The 23,075-nt window shown below is 42.1% G+C and overlaps 1 protein-coding gene across 27 annotated transcripts in view; it reads right to left on the bottom strand.

Moving 5' to 3' along the window:
• The window catches only part of MAGI1 (membrane associated guanylate kinase, WW and PDZ domain containing 1), a 340,411-nt gene that overhangs the window by 105,272 nt on the left and 212,064 nt on the right, over positions 1-23,075 (bottom strand). For 3 of the 27 annotated variants that reach the window (XM_030501203.1, XM_030501204.1, XM_030501205.1), the window contains exon 1: positions 21,338-21,675. The exons of the other annotated variants lie outside the window; for them this stretch is intronic. The gene's annotated coding sequence lies outside the window, so the exon portion shown is untranslated. Of the gene's footprint in view, positions 1-21,337; positions 21,676-23,075 lie in introns of those variants that run through there. 27 annotated transcript variants of the gene reach the window in all.

Raw genomic sequence — 23,075 nt, 5'->3', positions numbered from 1 at the left:
AAAAAGGTTAAAAATGCTACTAAAAACTTAAAGAAAAAACAACCGCAAAAACCTGACCTTTGTAAAACAGACTTATATATGAAATACCATTTTCATAACTGATTATATAAAAGTTTTTATACAACTGTAATATTACATCGTTGAATATGTATATTCATATGCTTCCTGGAGTAGAATAGCTCTCCAGGAGCCATTCCTCACCTTTAGTAAATACTTGTGACATTTTGGCACGCTTGCTACAGTTTTAAAACTGGAACCCACATCTATTTTTTAACCTTCCTTGCACCAACCTGCAAGTCCTTCTGTGTTTGTGCATTATTCACCTTTTCACTAACTTCAGATGCTTAATACTTTTGCAAAAATACAATCACAGAATCATAGAATGGCCCCAGTTAGCAACAAGCTTTCTGAACAGGAGATAAATGTTTATTGTTTTATGCTTTAAATCTGCAAACTGCAGTTTGCAGTGAGCAAACGAACAGTGAGCAAAGCTCAAGTTAAACAATGTGTTTATACAACTGACATCCTGAGGAGGAATTTTTTGTTCTGGGTTTCTCCACCTGTTTAAAGGCTGATTGCACATATTTTATCTCTCACCACTGGAAAGACTATAAAGCTAAGTGAGTTTTTATATCTACGTTTCAGGACACTGAAAGTAAGGGGCTGTAATATAGATGCTGACATTATCCAGTTATGGTGGTGCAATCTCTCTACCCTAATTATGTACAGTTGGAGATAATAAGCACTGCTGATGAAGGAGGAATCTCTGATTGGGCTGGAAAATGGAGAAGTGCTGGATAATCTGTTTCCTGAGTGGCAACAGCAGGCCTAAAGGAGCAGAGCTGGTAAGGAAACAACAACAAAGTCCAATCATGAATCCTTAGAAATGCTCTTACTCCTTTCATTGCTCACGTGATTGCAAGTGATCTAAAGGACTTGTGCTGAAAGGACATGTGAAGTTACCTAGAGGAGTGTGCAGCACAGATGGCAAGGAAAGGTTTGATTACACGACTGAGACAGTGGGCACCCAGTCGAGAGAGCACAGAACCCTGATGTTCCAAAGGACTGTGTCCCTTCCCAGCCCCTTAAAAATCAAAAACCTTTAAAGTGTCTCAAATTCAGCACCAGAAGTGTAAAAAATCACAACACTTATGTGATACTACTTTAAGACTGACTGAATAACCTGAAAAAATTGCCATGAAATCGCTGATATTATATGGAAAAAAAGCCCAATAAAACTGTTTCAATGACTAATTTTTGTTTAAAGAGAGATAGGCTCTTTCTTTCCTTCCTCCTCTTTTTACTTTGCTTTGAGAGGTGGGGGGAATGGGAGGAAGATACAAGACATTTGATGAAGACTGCTTATTAGGTTTAGCATTTTCCTGTACCTCTTCTCTTACCAGATCCCATTTTTTAAATATTTACATACTAAATTTCCCATTTAATGATAATTTTCTCAAAAAAAACGCTTGTTTGATTGATACAAAATGTTCCAAATGCGACACTGTGATTGGCTCTAATTACAATTAATAAATGCATAATGAATGTTGATAAGATTAACAAACCATTCCAAAAATTCATTACTAAATTCACTCTAAAGCATAAACTCCAAATCAGCAGTAATGCCAGCAGGCTATTAATATTCTCAGATTAAGAAAATGCAAGCAGATCATACAAGGATGAGCTTCAATTTTGCAAAACAAAATACCTGGGTAAATATTTAGCATAAAAGAAAAAAGGGTGTAAGTTAATATTTGTCTAGCACAGGGTATTATAAAATAGATATAGGGGCTCTGAAACATTTACCCTGAAGGAGTGAATGTATGAAGACAGTGGAGTACAATATCCCTACCCATAACATGGGATAGAGGAGGTAACTGGCTCAGTGGTCCTCGATGCCAACAGCCCCATCCCAGCTCGCTGTGGTTAGAGGAACGCAGTGGCTGGTGGCAGCTGAAGATACGCAGAGTGAGGTCCCTCCTGGTGTAATGGCCAGGCTCTGCTGAGTTAGGGATAAAACCTCCAGGGAGCTGGGATGAGCAGACACTCGCAGTACCTGTTTGAGCATCACCCTCACTCAGTGGATCAACCCAGTCCCTCACTGCCATGTCACCAGTGGGGCAGGGAGAAGGGTGCCCCCCTTTGTTGTTCCCAGCAAGATGTCCCATGCACCCCAGCAGTACAGCCTCTTCCCTCCCTGATGCTGAGAATCTGCAGGAGCCCCGATTCTTGGGTATAAACCGGTCCCCGTCTCCTTCCCACCCTCCTCTCCAAAACCATCCCATTCCCCATGGCACCATCCATCCACCCAGCTACCTGGCATCACCTACTGCACCACAGGAGAGGTCAGGGAGGGAATACACATTTTCTGGTTGGCTTCCCATCTGTCTGATGCCCTAAGGCACTTCCAACTTCATATGTATTTCTTTTTAAAGTTAGTGGAATTGAAATAAACTCATACTGTTCACCAATTTCCAGCTTACATAATCAAAGTCAGCTGTGCATTCACAAATTCCTCCCTTCTTTATAAAGAAATCTGACAGTAGTGGGGGGAAAATGTAATGGGGGAAAAATAATCTCCTGTAGCACTGTCTTGATTTCCCTGGCAAAATAAAATGTCTTCAGTTTATAATGGCCTAGTAATGAATTAAGCTTTTTGAAATCCATAAAGGAACCTCAGTAATAAGATCTTTAAAAATTGCAGACACAGTCAAAGCAAAGGAAAAATAAAAGGAGCATAAATATGCTTGAAATTAAGTGAAGACAAATCACTGAGACATAGATATGGTGAGGCAAAGCAATAGGCGCACCAGGGAGAGGGGAGAGAATCCATTTACCAGCCTGAGTTCACACATTCAGCATCTGCTTTCATCACATACTAAACAAAACGAAGTTACTGCAGCTACAGTTCTGTTCTCTTATCAGAAAGACCTAACTGGAACTTTAATATACAGAAATATCAGAGTTTTAAAACCTTTTGTTTGAAAGCTGATACAGGCTCCCTGGTTAAATAAAAGTCTATTACTCCACTATCTGGGAGGTGCCGAGATGCAGGCATTTGCATGGCTTAAAATGGCTGCAGAGGTTCAAGGCTTCTGTAACTTAGTGTACACAACACCACAGGAGAGGGGTCTCTTTCCTGGCTATACACTGTTTTAAATTTAACAAAGCCAACATAATTAGTCCCATGAGCACCCCTCCAGCAACAGCTTCAGCTCCCAGCACCAGGAAGCTGTATGCTATGCAGTAATTATGCTACCAAGCTGTCAAAGCCTCCTTATCTGCATGCAAATTAGTTCATATGCTATACATCTGCTATAATGACAGTATTAAAACAAGAATTTTATAATGAAGCCATCCTCTTTATAGCAACATTGCACAATTACTTTCTTAACATATTGCACATCCATGTCTGTAACTGCTCCCAGTCAAATAGCCAAATTTTCCATTCCCCCATACACCAAGATCTTCACTTCCTTCCCCATATCTGTAAATAAATACAAAGAACAAGAACGGGATTTCTAAACTACCTCTGTACAATACCACTCCTTCATTGTTCCTAGGGAAATACTGCACCAAATGCCATTAAGCATGGCTAGGTGAATAAATATTCCCATAATGCTCCAAAAGGTTAGGAGATGAAACAGTAATAATCAAATCAGCAGCTGTTTGCTCCCAACCTGGACATCAATCATCAGCTGCTGTCAACTAGGGACTGCCAGCACCACGGCCAAGCAAACAGCAGCAGGAGGGGGACTGCATCCCCGCCACCAACCCCAACGCACGGATGCAAGAAGAGATGTCAAACCAAGAAGGAAGCATGAGGTGAGAGAAACCTTCCCGAGTGAGGAGTGGGCAATGCAGACCTGGCGCCTGGGAGGGATTCCGCCTGGGAAAGGCACGCTGGTGGCAGCCCCACCACGGCAAAGGGCTTGGAGGCGGTGGGGGATGTGAAGGCGACATCGCAAAGTGCGGCTGCTGCCCGCACCCCTGCCTCCGCCCCTCGCAGCGTCTGCGGCATGTCAGTGCTCCGGAGAAGCATCCTCGCCTCTCCAGAACACACAGTTGTGCTTCACAGCACACCAGCATCAGCTCTTGGCCCCAGCTCTCTTTGAAACATTAGGGTTGGGGAAGTTTGGTGCCTTCTTGGACCAAGAGCTTTCTTCCACCTTGGTTTTGGGAAGATCCTCAATTCTTTTTACAGTAACTACCCTCAAAGAAATAAAATCCATAGAGGAACTGACAAAATATCCTTGTAGGTATTTTATGAGTTCTTCTCTTCATTACACTGTGTGCAATTGCTCCGCTCTTTTATGGTTAAAAAAACCACACAGGAAACTGTGATCAGCCCTAAACCTTCAACAGATCTTTACACCTACTTCTCAATTTAGGTCTATTTTTAACCGTTCATCTTTATTACCACAAGCCACTTTGCAAGATATGCCAGGAACCTGCACTCCAGCCTTCTTGCAAGGACATACCTGAACGCAGCTAGCCACCTCTCCAGGGTAATAAGAAAAGGTGATTTCTAATAAGGAATATCAATTCTAGGACCTTATTTCACTTAGCTTGATACAGTTTATTTATGCTTTTGACCAGCTGACTACTTTTCAAAGTCTACTTGGGAATTGAGCAATTCTGCTTCATAAGCATCCTCCATGAGCAGGAACAAAGACAAGTGCAAACGGAGGAAAAAACCCCAACAAAAACCCTTTTCCCCATTTCATGTTAAATTTCCCCAAGCACCAGAAATGTGTGGATAGGTCTCACCCAAAGTTTCAGCACTACTTTGTTCTTCATGCAAATCATCTCTTTCATCAATTATCTTCAAGCCATTTACAAACATGACTGTTGTTTCAAAGCCAGGAGGAGATTGGTGAGAATTACCATGGACAGCACAAAGATCTTCAAATACTAAACAGATCTAAATCTTTTCTTAAAGCCTATATTTACAGCTTCAATAAAGCCCCAAGTACTGACACCACAGTGCATAGAACAATGAACAAAAGAGCTAGTGAAAGGCATAGAGCAATGTTGCTTTCTCCTCTACAAAGTCTTGTTTTATTTTTGTCAGCATAACCTGTAGTTTGCTGGGTTTCTGTGAGATCAAATATTTGACCAGTTTATGAAAGGGATGATATTATGTGTTTGCCTGAGGAAGCAGGGACACTGGATTTCATGACCCTGGACTTTATTCCAGCACGTGGTTCCCAGGAGAAAAGTACTAAATTACCCTTTTGCTTTGGGAGAAGGGAAAACAAAATCAGAATATATCATAGTCCTCCTGCAGCTACTAACAAGATCTTCTGTAGCCTTTGACACCACCTCATGAAATAATGCAACATAAGCCATCTTATTAGCACTCAGTGTGCACCTAACCAAATGGACTCTATTTTCAGAGCAGCCAGTCTGATCTGCTGGAAACCAATACTGCTGTTCTGCTACTTGAATTTTTTTCATGCTGCTGCCTTTTAAGGGTGAACTCTATTGTTTCTTAGTGTCCCCCCTCCAAAAAAAATTGTCTGCAGCCAGGCTTGGGTCATGTCCTGAAGGAAGCATCTACCTCACCTAGCTTTTGAGGCTGACAAGGTAGACACCTCGAACTGAGCTCATGCTTCAGACTCCTTTTGCTCTCAAAGGTGAGCCACAAATACACTCATTCAGAGCACTGCTCAGGCCAAAAGCCACCTTATCATGAGCTGAGCTGAATTCCAGGGGCATCAATTTCTCCTCATTGGCCTTAAATGGCTTCTAGAATGTTAGCTCAGATGTAGACATCTGCAGTCAGGTGAGATGAATGCTACCTCAGGAGCATAACCAACCCAGTGTCACCAGCCTGGCTTCCTCAATGGCACTGAATTCTGGTGTCAACCCCTCCTTGCTGCTTGCATCACCATAAGTCCCTCTGTACTTCACCTGACAGCTTCAGCTTCATCCTACCCCCAGGATTACCCATCCACCCTCCTCTCCCTCTTCCATCTCTTCTCCCACATCTCTGCACTCTCCTTCAAAACTACATTTTTGTTGCATTATTAAAGAAGGAATTCTGCCATCAGCACAGTAATCTGCTAGAAAATAAACCCACATGGAACTCACCTGCAAGGTGTGCTATTTTTGGTGGGACTGCTCATGTAGGTCAAGTTTTATTTTAAAGAATCTCAGCAATAATTCCAATATAATTTGAAATGAGAAAGTTCTCCTCTGGGTCGCATCTGTGTTTATTAAGAAGCCTCTTATGAATTCTGAATTTGGAATTTATCCACTATTGTTTTTTAAAGGAAAATCACATAAGCATACACAATTCTTGTTCCCTAATTTCAGCAAGCCAACTCTATGCTTGCACCTCATACGTTTTGAGTGATATTCATGAAAATGGAAATTATTCTTTCACACTTAAAAAAAAAAGTCAAATTTGACAATGAAAAAACATGCAAAGCATTCAAGAATCAGCCTAGATCACTTCTTGATCCCGTTACAATTCTGGCCACCCAGTTCATTGAGATAAGTATCATAAAGTCTCCTCTTATAAGCAAATCTTCCCAAAGCCTGTTCTACTCTGGCAGCCAATCCTTGAAGAATTTCATAGTTTTCCATGCAGCTTTGGCATTTTCTCTCCCTCATGGTAGCAATATTGGCCCAGCTGGGAAATTGTGGTAGCACAACCAGACTGCAGAAATACTGCAGAACCACCCTGAAATATCAAAATACTAAAGTGACCTTGTTTTTAAGAGATTATAAGAGCCTTAGTTTACACATGACCCACATTAAAACTTAGGATTTGGACTTTTTTTCCTTTTTTCTCCTCTTTTTGGTTAAACAATTAAGATTTTTATTGCTCCTGAGCAAAGTTTAATCATAATAATATTTTAATTTTTTAATTAAAACCCTACAGAAACAATCCCAAACTGGGAGTACAACGGCTGCACTCCACAAAGGAGAGATCTGACAAGGGATAAAGTAATTTATTCACTCCTCCTTCCTTCATCTCGAAATTAAATACTTCACTAAAGATCATCAGCAACGTACTCAATTTGCAGACACCAACAACCTTGGCAATGTCCTCTGCAGAGCAGAACAGATGTGAGTTGATGGGCCCCTTGTCCCAATAGGGACAGTTACAGCCTTCTCCACTGTAAATGTGGTGGGTTTCTGCTTTTCATGCATTCCTGTTTTATGCCTAGCTTGCAAGAGAACCCTATACAGAAACATTGGCACCAACATCGCAAAGACTGTTAACCTGAAAAATTGCTCTGTTTTGGCATTTAAGTGTATTTAAATTCCAGCAAGTATTTACATTGCAAGCAAGCTTTGTTGCTTTTAAAAATTAAAGGAGTTAACAAAATACCAGCTTTTCTGAGAATTTAAAGTGCTTAGATCCAGCTACCACTATTTAACACCGACCATAGCCCAGCTGTGCTGAGGCACCTCACCGCAGAGTCCCCCTTAGACCAACTATTCAATCGCAAGTATGATGAAATAAATGAAGAAAACTCCTTTCACCTTACCTTTGCACTGGGCTGAATGAATTCAAATGCTCACTTTCTGCAGCTCACCTGACTGTTTCTAACTGTAACATCTTCTTGACAAAGACTTTACATTTTAAAGCAGAAAAAGGAAAAAAAAAAAAGAGTGTAATGTCTTCCTCTGGCACGCTTGGGAACTCACCAGCCTACAACCTTTATGTGGGGTCTCTGAAATCTTTGTTCTTGCAGTGCTTTCCCAGACTGATGTTTACAACCGTGTGTAGGGAAAGTAAAAGTAGTGTCAATCTTAAAAGATCAAAAAACCATGACTTTAAAAAACTGGTTTGTGTCTCTGATTTCCAAGTTCCCTTTATCTGCTGTGGTGTGTGCGCAACGCTTTGTACTGTTGGCAAAATAAGCAACGTTGAGAAGGGGAATTTTGAAGGGCTTCTCACATCCCATCTCTAACCATCCCAAATGGGTAATCCTCACATGGTTTTCCTTTTAATCTTGCTGGAGAAGAAAGGTAGCTTGCATCTAGCAACATTTCACAAAAAGCCATATGGCTCAGGATGCAAGCAGAGCAAAGTGACTGCTCTTTTTCCCACACCTAAATGAGACTTTACTAGGTACATGAGACACAAAGTCTGTCTGCAACCCTGCCTCCAAATAAGACCACATTTTAGGAATCACACTACAAATGAGATTTGTTTTCAGTATCTCAAATGGTGCAATATCAGGCAGAAGACAATAGAAAAGGCACAGACTTAAATCCAGTTTCAGGATCCCACTTCTAAGGTCTTCAGGAAGTTAGACTATTTAGTAGAAATCCGAGAGGTAAAAGCAACAGTCCTGCTATTGTTTATTACCTTGTGTGAAGTGATTAATACAGCAGTTTATTGCCTCAGTTGCACACAAGAACTATGTGCCAACTCTTCCGGCTGAGGGAAAAGCACCACATTGCTTTGCAATTAAAAACAACATGGAAGGGTGCCAAGGGTGAAAGGTGGAGAAAATCCTAATCTCCCTCAAGCAGAAGCAATGAAAAAGCAGAGCTAGGGCACAAAATCTCTTTCTACCTTTGCTTCTGATGCTTCTGTGTTTATAGACAGCTGCAGCCAGCTTACTGAGAGTCCATGTGATGTGAGAAAACCAAACTGGAATCTATTCACTCCTCCTTCCAAACCAAAGAGGCCATTAAACACTGGTTAATATGAGACATTACGAAGTCAATATATGCCTTTCTCTCTTACATATTGCTATTTCATGTTAGAGAACATCCACTGACAACTTATCCCATCCATTTGCCCATAGCAGTGTCCTCACGCTATTCTCTTCTGCTTACACTAACATTGATACGCAGTTGTGGTGAGAAGCTGTCAGCACTACACATTCTTTTCCCAGTCTTCTTCCTGTACAATACTCTAAAACCAGAAGACCCTCCTGACAGTGACTGGCTTGTCGGGGTGCCAGGACCACCAAATACTGTCCAACAAGTTGTTTCACAGAGTTCCTTCCTTTCTGCATCAAGGTTGCGTAACTTATTGCGGGTAATCTTGCACATTGATTTCATGCTGAGTGTCTACAGCACCCAGCACAGCTGAGCCATGACTAAGGTGCTGTTCCTGGGCTTCTCCACACTACACCAAGAATAAAAAACAGCAAGAGATTTAAATCTGCTGTCTGGTATGCACAAGCTGTCTTCTTTAGCTTTAAGTTTAAGTCATCCTAAACCCAAGGTGAATGGGACTCATCAGCTGTTACAAACACAAATAATCCTTATCCACTACAGCCCGCCTGGAGATACACTGGCCATTCTCAGCAGTGGTCTACTGAAGCCCTCTACAGATTTTCCTTCGTCTACAGTGGTGCACAGAAGAATTAGAAAGAATGGTTTAATAAAAATACATGCACTATACTGGAACAAGTTTTTACATTGATATAGAAACTCAGCAGGAAATAATAAAACACTAAAAGAAAAAAAGAGAGCTTTCAAGTCTGATTGCACAGTTCTTTCACAAGTCCAAAGGTGGGCTTCTCATAAGGTAGGTAAAAATGTCCATGTTTCAGTAACATATAGCTCTTGTTTCTCAAGCTCTATAGGAAACCTTTTTAAATATCCAGTATCTTTGCATCTAGAAAAGCTGTGCTTGGTGCAGGGTAAATCCACTTCCATCCTGATCTCAGCTCTGGCACGTTGAATTTTGTAGAAGGAGGATTTTCCAGCTACCTGTGCACCATTAAAAATATGTCATGTAAAAGATTAATTTTCATGTAAAAGAAAGCAGGAAAGAAGAATTTTCTTTTGCCAGAGACCATTTTTTTGTTTTCCTGTCCTTCAAAGTCCGGTTGAGATGGTGATTTCAAACATATATGATAAAGGTACCTCAGTTACCATGACCACATACTTGCTACACAATTACACACCAACACATGTTTTACTCCACAAAAGCATATTTAACACAGAAAGGCCAGTCTTCCTCTGAAGCCTAGGATTAATTTACATAGTGAATCTTTAAAATCCCTTTTTTACGTGTTAATTCCTGTTAATATAGAGATGTTGCAGGCACAGGTTTCAGCTTGGTACATGCTGCAGTGCTCCCCCCACAAAAGACTGCAGCAGAACCCCCAGTAAAAGTTATTTAGGAGCAGCATGGCTGCTTCTTTCTAACCTGGGGTCAATATGGAAGCAACCTGTGGATCATGCATAATTCACTATTCATGTGCACCTGTAAAGATGAAGACCAGGAAGAAAATAAAAGGATTTTATGACAAATGTGTAGCAAAGCCAATTGTAGAGCAGAGCTTTGGAAGCCATCTCAAAGGCTGCCCAAAGGTGCTCACCTCCTGCTGTACCCAGCTGCTCCTGAAATTCAGCAGCAGTTAGGCACCGCGGCAGAAACCTTGGCACCTTGTCCTCTGCTCTTACTTCTTCCACATATGTTCTCTTCAAAAGGCGTTTTAAGACCAAAGGACAAGCCAAAAACCTGGGGGGACTTTTGATCATTCCCAGCATGGAAGGTCTTATGTGGCATTCCAGTTTCTGCAATAGCAGCAAACACAGCAGTGGCATTGCCATTGTATCTCTGCTATAACTAAAGAAAGCTATGCTCAGAATTCAAATGAGAGAATTTCCTCTATACATAGGCTGGGTTTTCTTTCATTTTTTGCTTTCTTCTGACCTCTCTTCTTGAGGTTTAAAGGAAGCCCTCCTTGAAGCAATCTTGTATAGGCACAACTCTATTCTGAAAACTCTATTATATCTCATAACTTTATATATCAAAGTGGCGAAAACTCCGGAAAAGTTTTAAAAGAAACTGGTGCTGTTGTTGATCAAGGTTATAACCTACACACTCACTAGATAATAATTTATGGACTACAAAAACTACTCTATCCTCCATGTTTCTCAATTATTCCCAACACACTGTCTGCACAGCCAGATTAACATAAAACCCAAGCAACATCAGAAAGCTATAAATGTTCACAATAAATCAGCTACTTCCCCTTCATTAGGCTTTGCACAGTTCATATTATTTCCTTTCTGGAGAAAATCATGACTAGTTACTGTCTGCCTTCAGAAACTAAACAATCAGTAACATTTCCACAGGGATCATCTGAAATGGATTTCTAATAATGTACAGGTTAAAAGGTTTTCTTGTTCTCCCCTTTCTGCATCCAGCATTTAAACTTTACGGTCCCAATGACACTATGAAAGGCACATGTGCTTAATAACAAAACTTGTAAAGAAGTATGCCTTAAAACATATAACTGCATTTTTAAACACAGAACAGACGTGAACTTGGGCAGTCACTTAATGCAGAGGAACAGGTTCTATTTATTCCTCCAGCAGCCAGCCTTAGCACAGGAATAACTGACGCAGCAGATAAAGGCTCTTATCCTGTGCTGGTTGTATGTAGCACTTCATCAGTACACTTAAAGGCACTTTACTAAAGCAGGGATATATTGTTATCTCTATTTGACAGAAAAGGAAAAGCTTCCCAAGGTTACAAAAGAAGGTCAGAAACACGGATCTACGACCACCACCTACGTACCTTAATTCCCATGCTTTGCCCATTAAGCCACACTCCAAGAGCTCCACAAATTGAATTTTTATGTAAACATTTAACTCATTTCTCAACAAACCTATGAGCATTCACAGTACTTTATCTTCTAAGCTGGATTCAATCAGGCCAGCCTCTGCTGTGTCCAAGTACACAACACTAATGGCCCATCTTTCTAGCTCCGGAAATGCAGAGAGTGGTGGTGTTACTTTTGCTTAAGTTTTGGAGGAAATACAGATGGTCCTGATGGATCTCACTTAAACTGGAAGATCAAGAAATATTTCAAGTCTTGACAATACAAACACAGGTAATGCTTAGTAAATCTCCAGGTGGAAATCACAAGAACCGTATTCCTGAGTTAATACATTAACACCCATTTAAATCCACCCTTCTCTTGGAGGCATAGCACAAAACACCATGATACAAGTTAGGGTGACACATACAGCAAAACCAGTCCTGGTGTCTGAGACATTCTGTTGTTCCCTGTAAAGGAGGTGACACTCAGAAGATGTCATCCTGTCTGGACCATAACTCCCGCCCGTACCTCCATGCACCACAAAACATGTTTTGCAAGTCATGTCACCCTCCATCACATTGCTTTTGGCCAGACTAGCTGCAGTTGGCAGCCCCTTGTGACCTCCAAAGACAAAGGGAAGCCTCAGAGCACTTCTGATTAGAAGAGTCCAGCTGAAATGTTCTTTTTAGTGACTGTTTTCTTTGGTGTCTGCTGGCAGCCAGCGGCATGCTTACCTTTACTGCCTTCCCTGCTTCTTTAGCAGGGCATCATCCTGGCAGAACAAACTCAGCCCAGACACAGAAAAGCTTCAGCTTTGCAGCTGCCTGTCTGCTTGGCTTTCCCTCCTCTCCCTCAGTTTGCTGTCTTGTTTTATATGGCAAAGACTAAAGAGTTCATTTTTATAAAGTGCTCGAACAGGCTATTTGATATAAGTCTCATTTTTCAGAGGTGTCAAATGCCTCGGCTCCCGCTGAGCACAAATGCATCATCGCTGCCGAGTGCTGGAGAAGCGGGACTCCTCACGGTCCCAAAGCGGGAATGGAGCCAGACTGTCCCATGGCATGGGGCTTCTGGCAGGCAACACGCGTTGCTTGTCCCATCAGCTTTCACCATGTTTTAGGGAGGTAGGTTGAAAACCAGCAATATCATGTTTTAGATGAGGCAACTCAAACCGATGCAATCAGTGCCTCGCTAGAAGTGACAGACTGAGTGAAAGCACTGAGACGTTCATAAAAGACTATAGTCCAAAGATAACTGCAGCCTTTATTTACAACCCTTCGTTTCACAGCTCTGTCACTGAGGTCAGCCTCAAAACTTAACACAATTATCACTTGGAGGTCTGTACTTTCTATGGCTTTTTATTCTGAAATACAGCAGAGAAACAAATGAATAAGCAACAGCTTTCACGGAGAAGGCAACTGAGAACCAATTGTGCTAGACATTGCTGCCCAGACTGTCTTGCCTGGTTCGGTTGTGACAACTTGGAAACAAAAATATAACTGCATTCCATACAAACTCACATCTTCGCATGCAAAAACTCATGCTGACACCACCGCGGCACTCAGAGGAAGTGGCTGAAATGTAAGCATTCACCAGGAATAATTCCAGAAATAATGGAGCTACTGTTCCCATTCTGTTAGGAGAAGTGCATGGCCCACAAGCACCTACGCTGACAGGGCTGCACTAACAAAGACAGATCCAGCACACAAAGATTTAGAGTGTTGTACTGGGAAGTAGTGGGGAAACAGGACACTCTGGACTCTCCAGAGATTGGTTTCTATTTTCACGGCTATTTTTTGCAAGCCAAGAGACTACATAGATGTGTTTAAGCTACCACACCCAAGCAGTACCTAAGGTTTACATGGTTTACTGGAGTCAGAGTGAATTGTCTCACCAATTTTTACAGCCTGCAAACAACTCCACAATTCTAAAAATACCTGAGTAACTGTCATGGCAGGTAACCAAACACTAATATTTTCTCCTATACAAAATCGTTTCTGACATACTCCTCTTTGTCTGAGAGCCAGAACACTGTTTCAAAAGCAAAATTGCTATGTCTTGACAAAACAGGAGAATGAAAGCAAACACCTTGTGCAATCACCCTCGGTCGATGGGGGACTGGGAGAGGTGGAACAACCCCTCCCCATCACACACAAGGAATTTCAAGTTGAAAACCATGCTTTGGAGAAGGTTGGGCAAGAGCAGAAGGTTAGAACCTGCTTGCAAGAGAAAATCGGTTCACAATCTTGATCGCCAAGTTGCTGTTAAGATGTTATAATACATTTCTAAGCAGCTTATTACCAATTTATTAAAACATTAGGGGCTTCTTTGAGGTTGTTGGACATTATTGTTTAAACTGCTATTTAAAAATGTAGTAATTCACAGCATGGATAACTTATTCTTATGCCAATACAGATACACATATGGTATGCGTGTGTATAGCTGTATTACAGTTCTTTCTAAAAAAACCCAATGATTTTGCATGCAAAGTAAATGTGTTTTTTAACGTGTGAACCATGAACTAGATAAGATCATTTCCAAATAATGAACCATTACTTACCAGAGCACTAAGTGGTACTTCTAAATAAACATAAATATTACCCTGGCACTTGGATATCTTATACAGCAATAAACAAAGTCATTAATATAGACAAGCAGGCATGCCTCCATGCTCCAGGACATGCCAGACCATCACCTTTCTGAAAGGGTCGGGTGGCTTTAGAGAGAGGTAACAACCTCATTAAAGCCTTTAGTCTGTCTGGAGATGTTCTCATTTGTTCAGCTTGAGAGACGGCTCGCTTTTTTTCCCAAGGATTAACAAACACAAGAGGAGCAGTGCTTCCTTGTCCAAGTTATTATTTTCAATATGAAAAACAAACGCTAATTAGAATACAAACCAGAGCAGTCCTGATGAAGTGGAAATGTTTTTCTCCCCTACCAATCAACAACTGAACCACAGAGACTGGATACACATATAGTAGGTCTCATTTAATTGACTGATATACTAGAAACCTTTGACAGAAAGTGGTCAGTTTGAACTTTGGGCACAGTAATGAGCTCTCAAGTTCCCTCTTAGACAGAATGGGCCACAGCAGTGCTGCATGACTTCATTTAGCTTCATTTTATAACTACAAGCCTGTTCTTTACTATTTTTCACCAGCTTAACTACCACTTTTTCAAAGCGATGCTAGCGAAAAAGAAAGATATGAAACCAATTTTAATGAACTCATGCAAATATAAGCCTGTGAAATGAAATCACAGACCTAAGCAGAATACTGCATTGAACACATTTGTATGTTTTATGCAAAGCTCATCTAAATTTGAGTAATTGGACCTAATTTGGCAATCTGCACAATCAGTTTGCAAACTTCAAGCACTGAATTTTAAGTATAAGCCTGGAAAATCATTAACATGTGTATTTATCACAGTGGCCCCAATCCAGCACAGTACTAAAACCTGCGTTCAAGTGTTCTGAATGAGGTCTTAGTGTACATACGGCATCCAAGAGAGTATCATGAGCTCTAATTACAGAGACAAGTCACTGATATGTTCAGATTACAGAATTTTAATCTCAAATCAATCTCTAACCAAATCTCAAATCTCTGAAGTTTAAGGCTGGGACCCTTCCTCCTTTTATTTCTCACATCTGAAAAATGTTCCCCAGATCATAACCATTGCTCTATCGCTTTTCATCTCCACCCTCTCCTCTTCTCCAAGAGTCCCTGGTGCCTGCTGTTTCCCACCTCCTGCAGATGTCAACCCAGTCCTTTTCCTTTCTGTACGCACCCAGTCCCTACTGAGCAGTGCAGGAACTGGATGTGAGGCACAAAACCAGTTTATTAAAGGGCAGTTCTCCCATGCTCTCCCCAGCATGTGTTTTGGCTGCAAGGACGGTTATTCTTCATTTGTGTCTCATCTTTCTTCAACAAAAAATGCAATGGGTCTTGAACTTATAAAACCATTCTTGCTCCAGATATCTTAAAATCCTTTGTAGGGAAGATGACTGTTTCCTATTCAACTCTACTCACTGCTTTTTCTTTTCTTCCTGAAAGCATCTCCTTAAAGAGAAGGTAAAGCACATTTTTCAAGGTGAAAACTGCCACTCTGAATTTGAATCAAAGTCCGAACCCATTTCAATGGGAAGCTTCACAGCATCCCAGCAACTTACTCGAATACGGGAGGGTAAGCAGCCTCCACCAGCTTCACACAACCAGACCTCCACCAGAGTTTAAACATGGTTGTGTGTCAAGAAAACCATTTTAAATCATAGGCATAGCCAAGATTTATTAAGGCAGAACTGCACTAGATCACATGCAAGTTCAGTTTCTCTCCATGCATCCTCAGTAAATGTGTTAATTGCTCACAGCTCTAACTTAGATTTTCAATACATCTGCAAGACACACCACCACACACACTAGTTGGGGGGAAGGGGAAGATCTGATTCTTTTCAGTGTAGAATCTAGGGATATTTGGCACATTTCAGCATCACGGCTTTACCCCTTCTCAAGCTTCCTTCTACTATCCACCATTCATTTCTCACTGGCTGGCACCCCACCGGATCCTGGGTACCCACCCATCACCAAAGAGGCGGGATGCAGCTTGCTCACACAAAGCTCAACTGCACTCCAGACTCATCATGGGGACTTTTGCACCAGAACAGGGTACTACAGGAAGGACAGGCATAACTTTGTGTAGTTTTATTGCAGCCAAGCATCTCAAACCCCAACAAGTCCTGCCTCCTCTTACAATATCTCCAATCACTGTCTTATACACTGGATCACAAATTGCTGTCATGAATTAGATCTCCTATTTTGGTAGGTCATCTTAAGAACCATGACTTGAAGCAATGTGATTTAGGCAAGAATTCAGAAGAGCATCTCCCCACATCAGGACTGCTTTGCAAAGGATTCATGTTGCTCCACTGACTTGCACAATGTAGCCAGCTACAGGTATCTGTTTTCTCTTTTGCCATAATCATGATACTGCTGTACTGAGCTCCAGCTGTAGGCACACAGGCCATGCACAGCAACATCCCACAGACCGAAGTATCTCTTAATATGGAATAAAATAACCAGCTGAACCATGCTGCAGGTTCAGGACACGCTGCTCTTTCGACTAAGAACTAGCAGACCCTTATAGATGGGTGAGAAACTACCAGCTGCTCTGACACCACCAATTCGAGAAGGAGTGTAGCTTCTACACTTCTATCTCTCCCTGTGACTGCATGGCAAGCAAAGTTCCTACATCTCAACGACTCATTCATCCCAGCCTGTCAGCTTGTAGAGAATGAGCTGTGGTGGTATTAAATTGGTTTGAAATAGGAGATGTCACCAGAACTGAAGTTTCAAAAAGCACCCGGGCAACACTGCTCTTTTCACTGCTGAACAAGAGAAATGGGAAGAACTAACAGGGTTTAAAGGAAAAAGAAATTGCTAAAAGATAACTGGGAAAAACCACTTTTCAAGTCACAGCACAACACAGTCACAATCCAAGGGAATTGAATTTCACCAGCTGGCATAAGCTTCAACCGAATATGCTGTACTCCCTCCAGTACTCTGTGAGGGCTTGTGCTTATCGAGCTCCAAAGTTTGATCATTAAACCTGACCCAAAATGCTGAGAGACTCTTCCTGTCAACAAGGGCTCAGTCAGGTGTCTTTATTAATCACAACTAACAAATATTTTAATGCTGGGACCTTTGGGAGGAAGGGGCAGAGTGGGGCCACGTGCCTTGTTTCATATGAGGAGATGACAACTCAGATCTGCAGTGCCTGATTAATATTTCATGATTGCGATCCACTGGGTATGCGGTGTAATTCTGGTGCCTTGTTTCACTCTACGTTCACTGCATCTCCAATGTTATTTGCCACAGCTTTGTGGAACAACAACAAAAAGAGATTTCATTCCCTCAGGACAGCATTGGCTGACCTCTCTCTTTGCTTCATGTAATTCAGAGGGAGCAACCATTAAACAGGAACTGAAAGAGCTTTTCAACTTTTAAAGGGAAAAAAAATGGCACCACAGATTTACATATAGATAGCATTTCAGAGAAAAAGGATGCCGATTCCTCCTGTCTTGCATTTATGTACCAAGTCATCCTAACAGAGTGGCCAGAAGACAAGCCTGCAACAGGGCACTGCTGAACTCACATCTCTGTGTCTTCACCAACAGTTCAGTGTGCTAGCACGAAAATGACATTAAAAAATGGTGCAATTGATGAAAAGAGACAATGAAAACAATATGCATAACTTTGAGCACAACTCTACAACAGAAGTGCATCCTCAGGGATGTCCATAGGACTTTGCAGAGGTCCCTGATCTAACTTTATAGTGAAAAGAGGACAGTCACTGGGGACAGGCATAGTGGGGTTCTGTCTCAAGTCCAGGCAATCACTGCATCCCAGATCCCATACCAACACTAGCATACAGCAGATCTACTGCCTTCAGGGATTGCAATAGTAAAGACAGCTGTTCTGAATCAACATCATCTTAACATATCTCAGAAAGCTTTCTGGTTTCATTGCAATGTATGGATGGTGTGGGTTTTAATCTCTCCCTCCTCCACCCCCCCTCACCTTGCTATTGCTATTCAAAGACATTTATAGCATATTACTCAAAAACTCCATTCTCTCTTAGGAATACGAGTGATGCTTGTAATGAACTCTGCCTTAAGAAGGTATGTGTCAGTGAAAGACTGGGATATTTCTAGATCTCCAGTCTCTTTATGCAGCTTAATGCTAATGAAAGGAAACCATTTTTTGCACACAGTGAAAGGGAACAGATGGTGTCACAGTTCTGCTGTGGAATTTAAGCAGAGTGACAACCTATACAGCAGATCATCATGATGGGTGAAACCCTTTTTAGGCAGTAGCATGGAGGGTTTATTTGTTTTTTATTTACTTATTACTATCAAATATCTTGAAAAGCTTTTTGTTTCCTTTTTACAATGAAACCTCAGAAACGGTATGACATTCTCACCATCCTCCGAAACCTCAGAAGCACATGAAGGCCAGTACTTTGCATACACTGTGAAGGGACAGCTGAAAACCAGCACCTCATATTGCAAACTGTGGCTTTCCAACCATGTATCTACCCAGACACCAGTCACTGGCGAGCAAACCAGTGAGAGCTTAAAAGGGACAGTGTTGAGCTGAAAACCACTCCTCTGTCTGAAATCTGGTCCCTAGTTCTAATTATGCCTTCAAGGCAGATGAGGTCTTTCTTCATTTTTAATATTTTACACTTTGATTGGCAATAGCCTATGTACAGTTCACCTCACTGTGTGTTTCCTTTCTAGGTTCACCTGCTTTCATCCTGGAGAAAAACAAAGGTTAAAAAAAAAGGGCAGATAAAAAAATCATAACTGGAAAATTACTCAGAAATAAGGAATTTTAAAGGGTCTTTCTGTCCCATAGGTTTGTTGCTGCTGTTGTTTAACAAATTGCTAGTTAAATTTTTCTGGCCCTAGTGACAACCGAGTCAGACATGTTTGCATGTGCTGATCCTACTAGAGGCATCTGAATCCCAACAAAGCATCCCCCTCTGGTGAAACAGCCCATATGCAACTTGAAGTTTAACAATTTTTACTGTTTTCATTCCTTCAGATTTATCTTCTTTCAGCTTATTTGAACTGCCTGTACGAGCATTTTATAGTGCATACCACTAAAAGCAACAGATGACATGCTCATCCACTCCATAATTCACATTGACAATAGCCAATCTCTGCTCAGCCCATATCCCACAAGAAAAGGGATTAATCTGGCAGCGACATCCTGGGAGAACAACAAAGCTCAGGCTGCTGGATTGGGGTTCAGAGCCCTCCAGGAACAGTCTGGACCCATGCCACTGTCTGAAACTTTGGGAAGCATTTGCATAATTACAACCCCATTTTTGCACAGGGGTGGATGGTATGTGTCCAGAGCTACCCAGCTGCAAGCCTTATTACAGTATTTACAGTAAGGTAGGAAAAATCAGCTCTCAGATACATCTATAAACTCAAATAGACCTATTGGCACACTGCTATTTGCAATATGCTCAATTCTGACTGTGGGGGACAACAGCAATCAGCCTGTAAGGTACCGTAGGGCCAAATTTCTATTTTCAGTTATGAGTTTGCACAGATGAGGAGCTTGAGATGCAGGGGAAGCAAAGCAATACAAGTACCATTGTACAAAGTGCTCTGCTCTCCAGTGGGTGAGTGTGCTCAGGGTATTGTGCTCCCCCAGGTTTGTAAAACAGCAAAGTCTAAAACTAGGGTCTAATACCAAAGAGAAGCTCCGCTCTCCAATGCAGGCAAGGACTAGCTTATAATGCTCCAATTTAGGCAGGATATCTGTCTATCTATATGTATATGTGAAGATAAATTAGCACTTTCTCATGCAAAAGGAGATGCCAGAGCTCTTTCAGCGACCTAGCACCTCCAGTAACAGAGACCACAGGAATCACTAATCCCAAACAGCTAACCATCCTCGACCCCAAAAGCAGCAATACTTACAGGAATAATTCTGCAAAGACACACGGGGAATGGGAGCATTTTAAGTGTGGAAAAGCAGCAAAATATTCACAGTGAGTGAATTCTAAACTCACTCGCAGGACTTCACAAGATATAACCTGCTGATTAACACATCTTGCAGGGAGGGACAACACCACCTTCCAATGCTTCCTTCGAGGACAAGTGAAACACTCAGGTTTTAAAGGCATTTACAGAGCATTTCTTAACCGTGTCAGGTAAAATCACTACTGTGCTCCAAAGCACCCAGGCTCTTGCTGCAGAAACTCCACAGCTATTACACAGCAAGCGTGAAGAAGCAGAAAAAGAAGAGATTGTCAGTAAATAGGGTTAATCCCTGCAGGTAATACCCTTTCCGTTAAACTGTGCAGCATTTTCCAGTCTGCAGATTCTCAATCCCATTTAACATCTCTCTCACACTGCAAGCAGACGATCTGAGCTCCCACTCTCCTTTCCCATCCCACCACCCCCCCAAATTCTGCAAGGCTGTTTTTGCAGGCAGCAGCCAGTTAAACTAAAGGCTGCTGGTACTACCCCGGGAAGCTGTAGGGGGGTGGGTGAGCTGCACAAAAGAGCTCAATACAAAAGGCCATCCTTTTTATCCTTTTTTTCTTCTTCATTTTCTCCAGAGGAGCCATCGCTTTATTTAATCAACACTTAAAAAAATAGATGTAAATGTGGGAGGAGGCAGGGGCTGGGGGAGAATATGGGGCAGCATCTATTTTAACACAAACAATCAAATTTGGTGTGTGAAGGGATGCAGGGAGCCTTCAGCTCTCATCATCTCCCTGCTTCCAAACGAGCCCTTTCGCCCACTGCTTCCCCAGCGCTCACAAAAATCCATGCCGCATGCTACAGATATATTCCCATTATTTCCCCCCATCCCCAGGAGAAGATGTAAAGGACCTGACACCAAAAGGACAGTGAACATCTTTGCTGTTCCCAGCAAGACCCACACAGTGCACATAATCATATGAAAAACATGGCTGGCTGGTGCATCGACAGATGCAAACGAGAAATACCAGACTTAGCCTTATTTAGATCACAGCAAAATTAAATGGGGAGGAGAGGGGGAGGAAGGGAAATAATTGTGGCTGTGTAACATGGCTGCACAATTTTCAAAGCCTCACGACTGCCAGCTTGCAGGGAGCAGGGAAAATGTGTGCCTGCTGTAAAGAGAGCTGTTCCTGCCACCCTTGCAGCACAGCCCCGTTCATTCAGCTCTCCATCCCGCAAGGCAGGCACGCTGGCCAGCGAGCACGAAAGGCAGGGAAGAACTAAAACAGTTTACCTGATCAATGTAACTTCACGGGAGCCGGAGGAAGGGATTCCAGAAGAAATGCAGCAAGGAAGAATATCAAAATCTGCTTGGATCCTTCTGGCAGTCCACAGTCTCATCTACATGCATCTGAGCAAGCCCTCACCAGCAGCTGCTTCTTTTATCAAGCCCACAGGCACAGCAAATTAGTCCGGTTAGACAGTTCACTCAATGTGGGCTATTCACAGTGTGGCTGTTGTGCGAGCCCGGCTTCTCCTGTCCCCCTGTCCCCGGGTAGGCACCCGCCCACCTCCACATGGCCCTGGATAAACACGGGCTCACAGCACCCACGGACCAAACCACATGATCCTGGACATCACCAGCGCGGGCATACGCTGCTGGACCCCTCGCTTCACTCCAGCAAGGCAATGAGATCTGGGGGGAAAGGCAAAGCCCAAGAATGGGTTTACTTTAAAGGGAAAAGCCTCTTTTTCCTTCCTTCCCCCCCCCCCCCTTTAATCTTTTATGTCCCACTAAAAAGGGAAAAAATAAATTAAAAACCAAACACAAAGATCTGAACATGGGTAACATCCTCCAAATCAACTTAGTTCTGAAAATGAAGTGTCACTCTGAAATTAAGTGCTTCTAATAAGCACAGGCTTCTAATAAGCACAAAGCATCAGGCAGAGACTGTGGATGAAGCCTGATACAGTCCAGGAGAGAGATGCTGACCACAGCCAGTGCATCCTTGGTCTATATACAGCCATGGATTTTCAGTTTTGTTGTTTTAATAAAGAAGATGTGACAAGCCCCTTTTATCTCCTCCTTTCCACACCATGAAGCATCTTAAAATATGCATATAGAAATAAACACACACACACAGAAGTAAAGCTCTAATGAGCTGGCAGACGGCATGCATCTGCCATCCTTGGGAGCAAGGAGCAAGCCTGATGGACACAGCATACAAGAGGAGTATGCCTCTTAAATACACTCCTGAGTGGGATCCACTGGGTCAAACACGAAGAAAACATTTATAAAAGCCATTTTATTTGTCTACCATTGCACAAAGGAGAGGACTAAGCCCTTCTCTCTCCCCCCTGCTCCCCAATGTATCTTTAGGAGTAACAGTGCCCTTTTTCCGACCCCCTCCCAACATAGGAAGCAAATATGTATAGGAAGGGGTGATATAAATACACACACACACATATATCCTATAAACACAGTTTCCATTGGTTATCTAAAACACAAGTAGCACAGTTAATTGGAAGAGTTCTCCAAACAATCGGGCTGATGGCTGACAGCTGCCTACTTCATGTCAGCATTTGCACTCAACTGGGAGGTAGTGTAAGCCATCCACATACACCAAAGGTAAACACTGATAAGGTATTTGATGCTTAAATAAAAGCAGGTTTATCCAAAAAATGGGTTAATAGACACACATCGTGGCATAAGATCACCCAGTTGTGTAGCTGGCTTAAAATCCTGGCTCCTGGAGCCATCGCACACAAACCACACACAAACCTCCATAAAACCTCCTTCCTAGTCTAAAAACGGAAAGAAGCTCAGTGTTTTTATGACACTGAAAAGTTTGAACTTACTCCCGAAATTCCTCAGAGGCTTAAGAAAAGAGAGAAGAGAATAAAAGGTAGAGGGAGTAAAGAGTAATAAAGAAACTAACCTCATCCTATGCCATTCCCAGCTTCATAATGTTGTAGGGCTGGTGATACCCAGAACAAATAAAGCTTTAATTAGGACCACTGCCTAAATGTGA

Source organism: Strigops habroptila, chromosome 11, assembly GCF_004027225.2.
Source record: "Strigops habroptila isolate Jane chromosome 11, bStrHab1.2.pri, whole genome shotgun sequence".
NCBI lineage: Eukaryota > Metazoa > Chordata > Aves > Psittaciformes > Psittacidae > Strigops > Strigops habroptila.
This window is presented reverse-complemented; position numbering and strand designations above follow the sequence as displayed.